The sequence below is a fragment of the Camelus bactrianus genome, chromosome 8 (genome assembly GCF_048773025.1).
Source record: "Camelus bactrianus isolate YW-2024 breed Bactrian camel chromosome 8, ASM4877302v1, whole genome shotgun sequence".
NCBI lineage: Eukaryota > Metazoa > Chordata > Mammalia > Artiodactyla > Camelidae > Camelus > Camelus bactrianus.
Genome location: NC_133546.1, coordinates 73,219,783 through 73,234,952, shown reverse-complemented (window position 1 = coordinate 73,234,952; position 15,170 = coordinate 73,219,783). Strand labels below are relative to the sequence as shown.

General features: G+C 34.8%; 1 non-coding gene across 1 annotated transcript; it reads right to left on the bottom strand.

Moving 5' to 3' along the window:
• Positions 1-6,834: 6,834 nt before the first annotated feature.
• Positions 6,835-6,943, bottom strand: LOC123617164 (U6 spliceosomal RNA). Its single transcript, XR_006725265.1, has one exon. It is a non-coding gene; the product is annotated as a U6 spliceosomal RNA (small nuclear RNA).
• Between the last annotated feature and the right edge of the window lie 8,227 nt (positions 6,944-15,170).

Sequence of the window (15,170 nt, the reverse complement as noted above, 5' to 3'; positions counted from 1 at the left end):
GAAGAACAGAATTCTTAACTTTGGCTAATTTAAATTTATATGTTCACATGGCTAGTGACTACCATACTGTTTATTATAACCTTAGAGGATTTAATGATATTATTAAGAAATTATAGCAGTTTATATTATTTTACTAAAATAATATCTCATTATTCTTTCATGAAATTAGTGAAGATTAAAAAAAAAGTACTCAGTGTTGACCATGGTGTCTTAAGACTATCTTTGTAATAAAATTATTATGCAAGAGTACATTGATATTATATTAGAAAGAAAACTGTTAATTAGTACCAAATGCCTTAAGATGTTAAAATTATTTGACTTTCCAATTTTGTTTCCAATTAAAACCTAAGAAAATAATCTTCAGGCTAAGAATTTGCACAATCTACTTTCATTTTAGAGGAAAGATTGATCAGTTGCTATAAGACCTCATTCATCCATGGTATGTGCAAAGTATGTGACATGAGCTATGATTAATTAATTGGACACTTAATTCACTTTGCACAGATTGGTGTGAGTTGCAGTGTAGTGAAAAAAGCAACAAAAACAACAGCACACAGGAAGCCTGGGGAAAAAAATTCCAGTTCTGTTATCAGATAATTGTGTGTCTTTGGGAAAATCAAATGACTGTTCTGGGTCTCCCTTTCGTATTTGCAAAACTGGGAGGTAAATAATCTATAAAAGTATACCAGTTCAATATTCTGTCTGTTGATGTTTTTCATCCAAAGACCCAGAAAGAAGTTTAAAAAAATCTTATTGCCTGCCAGAATTGCATTTAATGGGACTTGAATCTTTGGGGGAAGAATTAATATCTATCCTAAGGCAAAAATGTTTTAAGTAGATTTAATTTGTCAAATACTCTCTGAGAGTACACGGTTGTGTGCGATCAAATACAGGGAGAGAGCACGTGGGCTTGTCGGGCAGTAACATGCAAGGGAGCTTCCTTGGAGTGGAGCCTTTAAAATGAGAGCTCCCAGGCACACACAACAGTCAAAGGAGACATGAGCTGAGCCACAGAGCAGATGAAATATTACCTGTGGTGAGAACTTGACTACTTCTACAAAGCTTAGTAGCTAAGATAAATACTAAGAGCAAGTCTGTCTGAATTATGGTGATAAACTGGAAAGAAACTCCCCAAATTACCTGTGCAGGATGCTGGTGAGATGAACTTGCAAGTAGAAACATCAATGATCCAATCAATTTCAGTCAATTTCAATCAATCCAACCCTTAGATTTAGATTTAAACCCCTAGATGACAAAGAATGGGATGCTATCACCATGAACTACAAACGTAAGAAGAAAGGGGGAACATTTTGGAGAAAAGATCAAGTTTTAGTTGACAGTTTAAACAGAATCAGTGGTATTGTTAGAGCAGGAAGCAAGGTACATTTAGCTGTGAGCAGAGAAAAGGAGACACAGACCAAATGGCAGGAATTGGGCAAAAAAGAGGGCCATGGGCCAAATGCAGGTAATCATACATCATATAAAAAACAGGGGTCTCTGGACAGACAAAGAAAAGCAGGAACCTCTGGGCTCATAAGAAATCCCACATTTTTGTGACCTGGAGGCTGACAAAGAAAGATCAGAAAAGACAGGAATTTCTGGTGTCCAGATATAACCTTTTGCTCATTATGCCCTCCTTACAATAAAATTAGCCTCGCAGATCAGAAGCGCCATACATGCACCCACACCACGACACTTCTGATCCAGACTAAATAAGGACAAAAATTCCTCCTCCCCTAGGAAAGGTGGAGCTGGGATGAAAATCAAGGACTACGGCTCCAAACCTTTCCCTCCTCAGTGACTATTCCGCCCATTCATTTTTATACCCTATGTAACTAACTCACCAAAGAAACTCAGCACAGCTGCTCACCTGAGTCTGGCCACTCTCCCCTTGAGAGTGTACTATCTGTCCCTAACAAATTCCCGCTTTCATAACCTCCTGTTTCATCTCTGAATTCTTTCTGTGATGAGACAAGAACCTAGTCACTGGCAACAGTATTGTGAGATAGCTAAGAAAAATGAAGACCTGAAGCTTTAGCAGTAAGTCAGACTGAGAGAATTTTTCTGATATTCATCATCCATATTCCTTGGGGTAAAAAGTCTAGTCATCACTGTGGCTAGCAACTTTCTTACTATCACAATCCAAGTTGTTAAGAAGTCTTGTTCTGCAAACACATTTAAACCAGCAGGATCCATCCAGGCACAGGACAACTGCATCCCATAAATCAAACCTGAGATGGTTTCATTCCACCTATGCAGTCACATGACACCATCTATTCCTACGTCATGTCTCGCTGGCTTCCATTTTAGTTCAGATCCTGAACCTTGGATTTGTGGCATGCTTGACCTCATCTCTATCTTTTGTGCTTTTCCAGAGATTTTTAGATTTGGTTCTTTCTGTTTAACTGTGTCATATCTGTTCTCTGAATATTTCTGACTTAATCTCATGATAGGATCCCTGTATACTGGCTACCTAAGGTGGGGTATTATATCTGAATTGTCCTTCAGGATCCAAAATCCTATCTGCAACATTAGCATTGAGTGTCACTACTGAAAATGATTCTTCCTTTATTGGGAAGTGTTTCAGTACATGAAATGTTGCAGCAAAGTGTGTTATAGCTCAGTGTTCCAGCTCAGTTGTGACAGCAACTTGGATCCAGGTGAGAGACCAAGCAGCACCCAGAGTTGGAGAACTCAGGTTTATTATGCCAGCAGGCCCAGAGGAGTTAATACTCCAAGCTCTGGCCCCCATCTGTAGGTTTACACAGGCTTTTATAGGTTGCCGGTTTACACTTTGCAACATCGTATGCAAATAAGGTATAACAAAAGTTGACTTATTAGGAACAAGCTTTGTAGAAATGTACCAATCAGGAGTGATAGAAATGGATCAATCAGGAGTGAGATCCATGCAAATGAAGCACTACAAATGGACCAATCAGGAGTTAGCTCAGGGAACCAATAGAATTTTAGGGGTAAGTTCCACTTTCCTAGAAATAAGCCGTTTCGGAGGCAAAGAGATAATGCCACTAGGACAGGGAACCAGATAGTGTTGGCAAGAGAGTAGTGGCCCTGCTTGGGGTCCTGCCGGTCTTTTTTTATGGGACTTCGCACCTCAGTAAGTTGCTCCAGGAGCTACAGCTATGCTCTGGGACCTGTTTCACTGGCCATTGTTTTCAACTAAGGGAATATAATCTGCTCCAGTTTAAGGAAATCAAATTTTCTTTTTCAGAATTTACAACTCGAATAGAAATAGAGGGACTGAGACTCCTGGGATCTAAAAGAGATCTTAGAGATAAATTGACACCTTAGAATAATTCCTGTAAACTTGTGCCTGAGGTCTCAGTGCTGCCTGGGTCTTATCCTGACCAAGAACTGTATGTTCCACTTTGCTTTTTACCCTGAGTTGTCCAAAAAAAATTCAAATAAGTTTATTTTGCTTATGCTTTCCAGAGCAAACATCAACCAGAAGAACCTTAGCAAACACGATCATACAACCCTGTGTGGCAAAATACACATAGGTTGGAGTCAGAAGAAATCCCTCTGCCTCTCTATCTATCATCTATCATCTCTTACCTACCTATCTGTCTTTGAGTACCTCACTTAAGCCATCTGACCCTTAATTTTCTCATTTGAAAATGAGGGTGATTTTGTTTATTACTTCCTTCCCTCAGATTCTCCTTGAGTGCTTTTGCAAAAGGCAGATTACTAAGAACCATCAACAATCAGAAATGCTGACTGACTAAGGGACTGACTTGAAAATATGGCCTGGAAAACCGCATTTACTTATTTATGTTCACTATTTTATATATGCATTCATGTATATGTGTATGTTATATGTATATGTATATATTTATAAATATAACCTCAGTGGAAGTAGCAGTGACCACAGGAGTGTGTCATGTTCTCCCATTTAAATTAACCATAACAAGATTTTGTTAGAAAATAAGTTAATGGAAAAAATAAGGTTATAAAATTCAAGTGAAGCATAACTAGGCAAAAATCTTTTTCTTCTTAGCCAATGCCCTTTACTAAAAAATATATAAAAAATAAAAAAAAAATTGGTTTAGCAGATTACCTTTTACTTAGGAATCTAAATGGAAGATAACAGGTCTGATTTATACACTTTTAATAGAAAAAAAAAAAATAAATTTGACTCCATATTAGATCTGTTCCTTTGACTTCAACCCTGTGCTGTTTCTTAAGTTTAGTCTTGCTGGTTCGGCACCTTTTGTCAAAGAAGGTTGCCTAGAGCCAGAAATGTACAGGATATCACATTCTCAAAGCTCTGACCTTTAAGGATATTAATACTTTTCCATTCATATAAAGATAACAAGTTGCAGAATAGAAAATAACATTTGTTGTTTTGGAGGTTTACAAGGACATCATGAGCTGCAAGAACAAAGGATTCTAAGAACAAATAATTTCTACACCAAGAAGTTTACAACAACCAAGCCTACTGCCTACCCTTTTTTAGTATAAAAGGAGCCTGAATTCTGACTTTGGGAAGATGGTTCTCCAGGACATTAGTCTGCTATCTTCTCAGTCTGCTGGCTTTCTGAATAAAATCATTATTCCTTGCCCCAACACTTCATCTCCCCATTTATTGGCCTGTCATGTGGTGAGCAGAATGAGTTTGGACTCAGTAACATTTAACTTCAGATAATGAGGGCTGTCTTATTTATAAAGATATTTCAGATGTACAGAATGTATCCACATGCTGACTTCCAAATATAAGAAGTTAAACATCTTACTTCTTTGTTATATGTGTTTTATAGACTGTGGACAGAGTAAACACAGTTACCATCCATTGGACTTTTCTTGAGTCTCATCATTTGAACTATCTCTGAGAGATTTTAAAATACTTTGTCTTTGGAAAAGTACAAAATAATTTTTCATCATGTCAAATACTACTAGAGACAATTCCTATATCAAGTATTAAGAAAAACATAGGAATGGTTCCTCCGCATCTGGAAGAAAGAACCCCTGGTGTCTCATCAGTGTCCTCTCTGTATCTCCAGTATCAACCATCCTTTCAGTGACTGCCCCGGGGGTTTACCAGTTAACGGGATTATCAAATATTGATGAGCACCTTTCCTCAGTTTCTTACCTGCTTCTGTGGAACAACCAGATGGAAGCAGATTAGTCACTGCAGCTTTGGGCTGGATTTTAACTACCAACATGGAAGTGAAAGGTGCTCTCCTGAGTCATTCTGTCCCTCTGGGTTATCTCTGTTTTTAGTCTCTGTTACACAGGGCAAAATACCAGGTGTTGAACCAGAAATTTCATGGAGTTTTCGAAATGTCCTCACTGTTTTCATTTTAATTAAGTTGGAAAGAACCTGAAGTTTAAACACAGTGCGCTCAAGAGAGAAGTATATGATTAGGGTTTAAGATTAAAAACATAGCAATGAGTAATTCCATTCAACTACATGTCTACTTGTCGATGGAATAGCAGAGCAATCAGTAGTATGATGTTAGGACATTTTTGGTAAACTATTGTTTGCTTTCACATTTGGAGGTTTTATACGTGAGAAATGTGAAACAGACAAAGAACAGCAAACTCTATTTTCTCTTTATTTTGATTTGCAATAGTTTCCTTAGATTCCAAGTCATACTTTTGTGGCTGTATTTAATATTGCTTATTCTCCCTCACTCTCCTGCCCTCTCTTTCCTTGTCTGCCTGTCTCTTCTTCTTTGTAAAATAAACCTCATGGGAAATTCCTCACTTACTTCTCTGAAGCTTAGCTTCTCATTTCTATTCTCTTGCCCATTTCAAATGCTACTTCTCGCGTTTTTGGTGCCTTGGTGCTGAGTGTTGGTAAGTGGCTAACTCGCTTTCTGAAGGGCTGTCACTGAGGCAGTTTCAAGGCTTGGGTAGGTGATTTTAGTTCAGGGTGTAAAATCAGCAGGTTTTTGCCATAAACAGCATGCTTCACCAATTCTTTGGAGCCAAGCTAAATAATTAGACGTAGGCATTACATGCGAAAACTCAGGCTGGTGCACACATTTTGAAAAGAGCTGGGGGCAGGGATTAGGACATGTTCCCTCTTCCCCAAGTAGCTTATCTATCTTGCATTTCTGCCAAATCAAGCCAAGAGGTATCATGAGGATACCTCTAGTATAAATGTTTCTCCCGAAAAGAATTACAGTGATTAGTTTCATTGGTAGGTATTTATTTTAAGTGGTGCATAAATCTGTGGTTACAGGAGTTTGGAAGGGTTTCTTATTTTAAAATTCAATTCTAGATTTTATGACAATTTCTGTTGCCTTGCCTTTCATTACGGAAGTTACAGCCATCCCAATAGCGGTGGCTTACTGGCTCATGAGTTCAACCAGAGAAAGAAAACCTTTGAAATTGAAAGCAAAATTAGATATTGATCCCATATGTTTAATTTCTATTTGTTGTAGTAGGTTGTAAATAGGAATCTTATCTGTCTTGTATACTGCCCTGTGTCCATTGCCTGCCTCATATTAGGTGCTTGACAAATGTTTTTGATTGATTGACTGCATGAGTGATATCTTAGAATTGTCTTCTCCAGACTTTTGCCTCCAGCCCTACTCCCCTGGGCTCTTATTGCCTACTTTATTTCTCAAAGCCAAGTTACATTTAACCAAGCTTTATAGAAGACATGGGGTTAACAGTAGGGAATGACAATCTAGAAAGGGGAAAATCATAATATGTAGCACTACTGCAATGTTACATAGCATAAGGTCCTTCACAGCAACCCTTTCTTTTTTTTTTTTTTTTAATTGAATTATAGATGATTTACAACATTGTGTTAATTTCTGGTGTACAGCATAGTATATACATACGTATGTATACTTATTTTCTTTCAAAAATATGGAATGCTTCCTGAATTGGTGTGTGTCATCCTTGTGCAGGGGCCATGCTAATCTTCTCTGTATCCTTCAAGTTTTAGTATATGTGCTACCAAAGTGAGCACTACCGTAACCTTTACTAATTAAGGCTGGAGTCTTGTTTCCAAGGATGACTTACGCACCTCACTCTTACCTTCCTTCCAGGAGAAGTGTCCAGATGCTGTCTCCAGCTCCTAACTGGAATTCTCCAATCCTCTCTCTACCTTCACATATTGGAATCATGTGTTCTCAGAAATTTAAGTCCTTCACAAGATAAATACTCTAAAGATGATAGACAGAGCTATTTACCTCTTCTTTTTTTACAGTTTGTATTCTAGTGTAGGACATCTGCTTAACATTTATACAACCAGAAATCCAAGCAGAGGGAAGCATTGTTTTTAAATATTAATTCCAATCTTCACTTCAATGAAAGGAAAAAAAATAACTTCTGGAAATTTGACAAAAATTCTTCTATCCCTCTATTCATCTGAGTTTCAATTGGAGCCAATTCATACCTAATAATTTAGGAAGGATGAATGTGATGGATGCCAATTTCTTGAATTCCAATTAAATTCAGCAAAAATTGAGTGAGAACCTATGATATGCCAGATGGTTTTCTATAATGAATACAATGCTACAAGGGAAAACATAGTTTAGAAAGAGGGTAAATATGTCCAAATGTAGCTGAAATATAATATAATGATTACTATATTAGCATGATGTGGAAAGTTCTAGAAGAGCACAGAGGATGGACTAACTGTTCTAATTTGGAATTTCAAGGGACCTGGTACAGAAAATGTGTCATTGAAGCTGGACCTTGAAAAAAAATAATAATGAAGAAAAAAACTTAGAAAAGTAATTTTAGTAAATGTGATAATTTAAATACATGTGTTAACTTTTTAATCCCACCTGTATAGTTGGCAATAAGATTAGGAAAGAATGAAAGAAGTATGTACCTTCCACAAAAAATTTAAAGAGAATTGAAGAAGGGACTCTTGCAGATAGGGCATATAAACATATTTTTATACCATGAGAAGTACCTGAAGGAAATAGTTGATGGAGAAAGTTAAATGCCAAGGAGGGTACCAATGAGAAGTACAGTGTTGAACTGTAAGATGAGCCAAAGTATACAGCTTTATGAGACTGCTACATCAAAAATTAGAAAGAATATTTTTATAAGGAGTTTACTTAGCACAAACTTTTGAATTGCTAAAAGTTTAAGCAAAAATAAATATAGTGAAGACAAAGATAATTTTCAAGGAGACTGATTTTATTTTATTTTTTGTGTATATATATATATATATATATGCTTCTATTTGTTATTTTTCACTGAAGTATAGTTGATTTACAATGTTGCGTTAATTTCTAGTGTACTATATATATAAATATATGTATATGCATATATGTATATTCCTTTTCATATTCCTTTTTCATTATAGGCCATTACAAGGTATTGAACATGGTTCCCTCTGCTATACAGTAGGATCCAGTTGTTTATCCAGTTTAATGGTGTTTTCCTTGTAGTCCCACTTGTGCAAGATCTTCCACCAGAGCTCAGTAGGTATTCTGTGAGAATTATTCCACATGTAGTTGTATTTTTGATGTATTTGTGGGACAGGGTGAGCTCCAGATCCTTCTATTCCAACATCTTGAAGCCCTGCCTCCTGAGACTGCTTTTAAATTTTAACTAATACACAGTATTAGGATGTATAAACTCCCTTGGACAATAGAAAGATACAGAAAACCTGGCAGTCGATTTTAAAGATAGATAATGATAAAATAAAAAGAAAGGAATAGACCCAGATGCAGAACTGAGGGAGGCGGGAAAAGTCTAAACAACTCCCAGTACTAGCAAACTATAGTCAACAACATTGACTTACAAGAATATTTTATCAGATCAAATTAACATTTAATCTTGGAATGTGAATATGATTCAATTTAGGAAATGATGTAATATCCTGCTGATCCTTGTTCAGATAGGATACATGTCTATGCTCACCTTCATTGATGATAAGAGGCTTAGGATAAAAGTGAATACTGCATTGCTGTGATGACTAACCACTCCAAAACCTTAGGGGCTTCATGACAACAGATATCTATTTCCTGTTCATATTTTATGTCAACAGATTGCTCAGATCTGCTTCTGGGACCCCCTTTTCCAGAACCTAGGTGGGAGGAGCAGCCCTATTTGGGACATGTCCTTCTCTTGTTGGAGGGAAAAAAGAGAACTGGTAGAAATGTGTGATGCTTCTGAAAGCCTTTGCTCATATGTAGCATACACCGTGTGTTCTCAGATACCATTGACCCAGTACATCACTAATCCAGAGTATCAACAATGGGACAGTATACACTCCTCCTACAGGAGACCCTGAAACTCATGCAGCATTGAGCCTGGACAAATCCTCCTACAGGAAGCAGAGAAGATACCTGGGGACTATGATACAAGCATATATTCATAAAGAAAAATGAAATCCCATTAGAAAATCTCTAAGGTATTTTCTAGTTCAAGCCTTAGATAAGGTCTCAGATGACACCACTGTGGGCAGCTCAGAGTTCAGGTTATGAAATCCTGAAGGCACAACCTTTGTACTTCAGATATGATCACAAAAACCAGCCGAGTCCTTGTCATTTCACATTGACCTTATTCCTGTTATTTTTTTACAGTAACTGGCAGTAGATCTGCCTCTTGATTAGACTTCAAGAGCAAAACAGAGCAAGGAATTATCTCAAAAATTATACTTAGGAACAAACAAATTAACCAAGTTGTAATGTGGGAAATGTTTTCAATTATAGCTTAAGCATTACTGTCAATTGAGAATCAGTCACCATTGATAGAATTATTCTTATGCTACATATGACATGGAAAAGTATAATTTTTTTAGGTAGCAGGAAGTTTGGGGTGCATTTAGGATGGGACAAATAGCAAGTATTTGGAGAATTCAGTGTTATTCACTAATATGTTCCACTTCAGTCTTTGAAATTTAGTAGGAAGCCAGAAATCACAAATTAGATAAATCATTACAAAGTAGCTAAGCAGTACAAAACAGTATATTATTACTGAATTGAGATGATCTTTACAGTGATGACTGACTTCTAGTTTAGAACAGATGAATGAGGGGTAAGCAACAGCATGATTATTGATAAATTGTCCACATGCATGCCTTGGGACAAAGAAGACATCAAGGAACAGGCAAAGTGTTCTTTTCAAAATGTGCTGCATCCCACAGAATTTCCAAAGGGATGAAGGAGGTAATGGACAATAACATTTATGCTTAAAATTTGTCAAATATCAGTAAGTGCTGGGTAGAATGCTAAATTCCTTCATATGTCTCATTTAATCTAATCCTATCAGCCCTCTATGAAGTCAGTACTATGATTTCTATCTACTTTTGGAAATATGAACATTGGCTTAGAGAAATGAAATAATTTATCCAAAAGCATTGTTTCAATAAATTTTGATGCAGTTTCACTGTAGAAAAATTGTTTTCTGTTTATCATTATGAGACTATTGCAGTAACATGAACTCTGATGATAGTAAGTGAGATTACACTGTTTGTTAAATCCTGTAGGCTAGGCTTTTTATTTTTCCTTAAAAACTGTGGACAAAACACATCTCTCTTCCCTGACATCCTTCATTGGGATGATAGTGGTGGTGAATCACAAGAGATAAATATATGTTGGCAATTTTCTAGAAGTGACAAAGTAATGGAAAACAAATCTACAGATACAGAGAACAGAGAAACTTGTAGCTTGCATTGTAAATAGGAGGGAGCTGCAGTATATTCGGGGCTGGTCATCCTGATGGAAATCAGGGAAGGGGACAGTTGAAAAGCTGGGTGAGGAACATGAGAAAAGGAATAAAGTTACTGAAAGGTTATCTTCAGAAAAGTTTTCCCAATTAGCCTTCATCCCTCCACCAAGAGAGCTAAGCAGTCTGATACTTACACCCAAGAATAAAACAAAACCAAAATTACTTGGACTTCCTTCTGTAACCCTGCTAATTAATGGGACTGTGGCTCCTCTTGGCCTCACATTTTGTTGACCTTTACTCAGATGGGAGTTCTCTGAATTGTGAGGAGAAAGCAAAGTTTGTAGTGCAGCAAGCCTGGTAAACATATCAATTCCACCAGATTTCTGGTCACCATTTCTTTTCAGGTAGGAACCCAATAGTCAAACAGAGCAATAGCAGAAGACCAAAGAAATAAGAAAAGTAATGTAGTCCTTTCTTAAATATGAAAAGAGCCACAAGATCTACAGACAAATAAGAAAAACTTGGCATGAAAGAGAACAATCAAGTTAAAACAATGCAAAACAAACAAACAAAAAACAATGGGCCAGTAGGCAGCCAAAAGATTTAGTTTGAGTGTTCACAGAGAAATTTATGCAGATATTTTGACCATGAGGCAGGAATAAATCACTCAATGGAAAATGACATAAAAAATGTTATGAATTGAAAATATAATTGTAAAAATAATAGTTTAAAACTCAAAGATAAAATCAAGTGAAAATATGTCTCATAATGTAGGGCAAAGACTGGACAATATGAAAAAAAATTAAGAAAAAGAGGATTGATTCAAAAGTAGTGATATCTGCTGATAATGACTGGTATATATAAAATAGTTAAATAAGTTTATATCATTTAGCACAGAGAAAAATATTCAATATCTTCTAGTAGCTTATGGTGAAAAAGAATATGAAAATGAATATACGTATATCCATGTTTGGCTGGAGCATTGTGCTGTAAACCAGAAATTGATACAACATTGTAAACTGACTACCTCAATTAAAAAAAAAAGAAGTGACATCTATAGCACATGGAAATATATTCAGTATCTTGTAGTAACCTATAATGGAAAAGAATATGAAAAAGAATAATGTATATATGTATGACTGAAACATTATGCTATACACCAGAAATTGACACAATGTTGTAAACTGACGATACTTCAATTAAAAAGAAAAGAAAAAAAGAAAAAAATGCATAAAAGGATTGACATCTAACGATAGTAGTTCTAGGCAGGGTAACTGAGGAGACCATAATCATCATGGAGGTCATATGAGTGCAGGAGAATTAAGTATGCAGATAGATACAAATAAACAATGTTGATAGAATCATAAAATTATAATGTCTATATACTTTTATTTTTGAGACATAATTTGCATGGTATGTTAAGTATGTTCAGAACTTAAATATAAATTATGTGAGTTTTCAAAAAAAATGTTTATGGGCAGGTGACCCACTTCCCTGTTACGTTGTAAAACATTCTCATTGCCCAAGATATCCCTCTGGTCCTTTCCCAGTGAACTCCTGAGATGTACCTTAACCCCAGTCAATTACTTACTGCTTTGATTTCTACTATGCTTTCTACCATTGTCTGAGGTAGACCTTTACACAAAAGTATGTTCCACCTTGTGTCCTCCTTTGTGACTTTACTCGACAAAATATTTTTGAGATTCTTATGTGTTTTGGTGTTATTACTTAGTTCTTTTTTTTTATTGTAGAAAAGTGTTCCAAAGAATGAATATACTACAATCTATTTGATCATTCACCTATTGATGGAATTTTAGTTTAGTTTTTTTTTTTTTTTTTTTCAGTTTTGGCATACAATGCATAAAGCTTCTGTGATTTTTCATGGTATATGTCCTGTTTGTTTGTTTACTTCACTTTTTCATGGATATAGGTTTTTATGTTTATTTCTCTGGATAAATAGTTCTCTGGATTAACTTCCTGTGAGTCTTAATAGTATGTGTATGCTGAATTTAAAACAAGCCCCTAAACAATTTTTTAATGTGTCTACACCATTTTATTCTTCCACCAACTATATATGATAGTTGAGGTTGCTTCAAGACCTTGATAACCCTTGATGATGTCAGATTTTTTCAAGCCTTTTTCGGCTTGTAAGAGAAATAGTGATATCTTGTGGGGTTTATTTTCGCTTTCATGATAATATGAGTCAATCACAGGATTTGGCATATGATATGGTGTGATATTATTATATGACCTATCTAGAAGAATGATTCTAGTATAAAGGAAACATACTTTTTTTCCTTACTCTATTAGTTGACACCAAAATCACAAATTTTGGTTTGCTTCATCTCTTCATGTGCTTATTGGCCACTTGAATGTCTTTCTTTGTAAATTGTCTGTACAAATATTTTGCCCATATTTCTGTATGGTTGCTTGTCTTCTATTATTGAAATGCAAAAAAGGGTAAATGGATAGATAGAAAGTTTAAATATCTAGATTTGGGTAAGTAAAGTATCCTTGTCAGCTCTGTTATTGCAAATTTATTTTCTTAGACTGTGGCTTCTCTATTCATTATTTTAATAACCTTTTTAGCATAAGTTGTTAATTTTGAAGAAGTCTGATTACTTGGTCACGAAGTATTATTTCTTTAATGTATTACTGAAATCACTTTGCTAGAATTACTTAAATATTTTGCATTTATGTTTGCAGGAATGTTAACTTTTTTTCTTGAGTGGGAGTGGTGTGTTTCTCTGGTTCAGTATCATGGTTATGCTAGCCTTGTAAAATGAGTTAGAAGCATTCACAACTCTTTTTTTGAAAGAAGCTGTGTAACATTGACATTATTTCTTCAATAAATGAGTGAAAGGATTACCAGTAAGTAATGCAGATCTGAAGTGAGTAAAAGCGTGTGTGTTTGTGTGTGTGTTGTGGGAGACATGTATATGTGCCAGGAGGGTAGAAAATTGTAATTAGTTTTACTATAACAGATTTAGAGAAGTTCAAGGTTTCAAATTTTTATTGTCTTTTCTTAATGTTGTGTCATAAATATTCTATTTCATCTAAGTTATTAAATTGTCTACTATAAAGTTATTAATCATGTACTGCTATTATTAATTTAATACATATAGATTACACAGTGAAGTTTCCTTTGCTATTCATTATATTGGTAATTTTTGATTCTCTGCTTTTATTGATTAGATTTCTTATGTGTTTATCAATTTTATCAATATTTTTAAAGGCTAATTTTTAATTTTATTGATATTCTCTATTACTTTTTCATTTACTATTTCAGATATTTTCATTTTTTATTTTTATATTTCTTGTCTTCTACTTATGTTGAATTTAGTTTTGCTTTTGTTTTCTAAACCTGTTCATGTAGAAAAATGTCGTTGATTTTACACCGTTTTCTTTTCCTAATATAACATACCAAATAATCCCATCTTACAATTTCTTTACCTGCAGCTTCTTCATAAACTATTGCATAATTATGGAATGTCCTTTTTGTTTTTGTATTACTCTTTTCTTAATGTCTAATTTGTCTGATATGAATATAATCATACCATTTTCTTATGTTTATATTTAATATAGTTTATATTTTTCTACTCATTTAAAAAATCATTCATATAAAATGTTTCCCTTATAAACCATGAACAGCTGGATTTTGCTTTTTTAATTCAGTCTGACAATCTGCAGTTTCATTTTTAATGCAATTATTGAAATGTTTCAGGTAAAGTCTAACATATTGGTATGTAGGAACCCTACAAAATGCTTTCCTGACTCTTTTCCTGATTTTTGTTCTAATGTCTTGTAATTCCTATCTGCATATCGTATTAGTTCCACAGTACATATGTTTTTCTTTAAAGAGTCCGTAGTTTGTTACGAAGGTTTTAGTAATTCTAATTTAAAAGATTTTTATATTTATGTTTTATGATTTCTTCATTCTTTCTTGAAGTTTTCATTTACTCATATGCTTTTTTTACTCAAAAATATTCTCTCTCTTTTTTTTTTAAACATATCTTGAAGTTTAAGTCTGATAGATAAAAATGTTTGCATCTTATGTCCATCTGAGAAAGACTTTAATTTGACTTACTTTTGGTAGGGCAATATTCCTTGCTGGGGATAGAATTCCACATTGCCAATATTTTTGTACTCCTTAAAAGATCTGTTCCAAATGTCCTCTCACCTTCATTGGTTCTGATGAAAAGTTATTTCCCTTAGGGTTGGGCTTCTTAAGATTTGTTCTTCATCCTTGGTTTTCAGCACTTTACTCATTACATGTCTGAACATACTTATTTTTTCTGTTTATCTTTTTCGGGGTTCATTGAAATTCTTGTTTCTGCTGGTTGAAGTATTTCTTTCATTTTGGAAAATTATTAAACATTACCTTTTTTTTTTCCTTTCCATTCTGAGATTTCAATTGTACATCTGCTAGATCATTTGATATTGTTCTACAGATCACTATGTTTTTACATTTTTAAATTAAGTTGGATTAATTTATCTTTTGTATCCTTCAAATTTACTAATTCTTATGTCTGCTATGGCAATTATAAGACTTTATCTCTGAT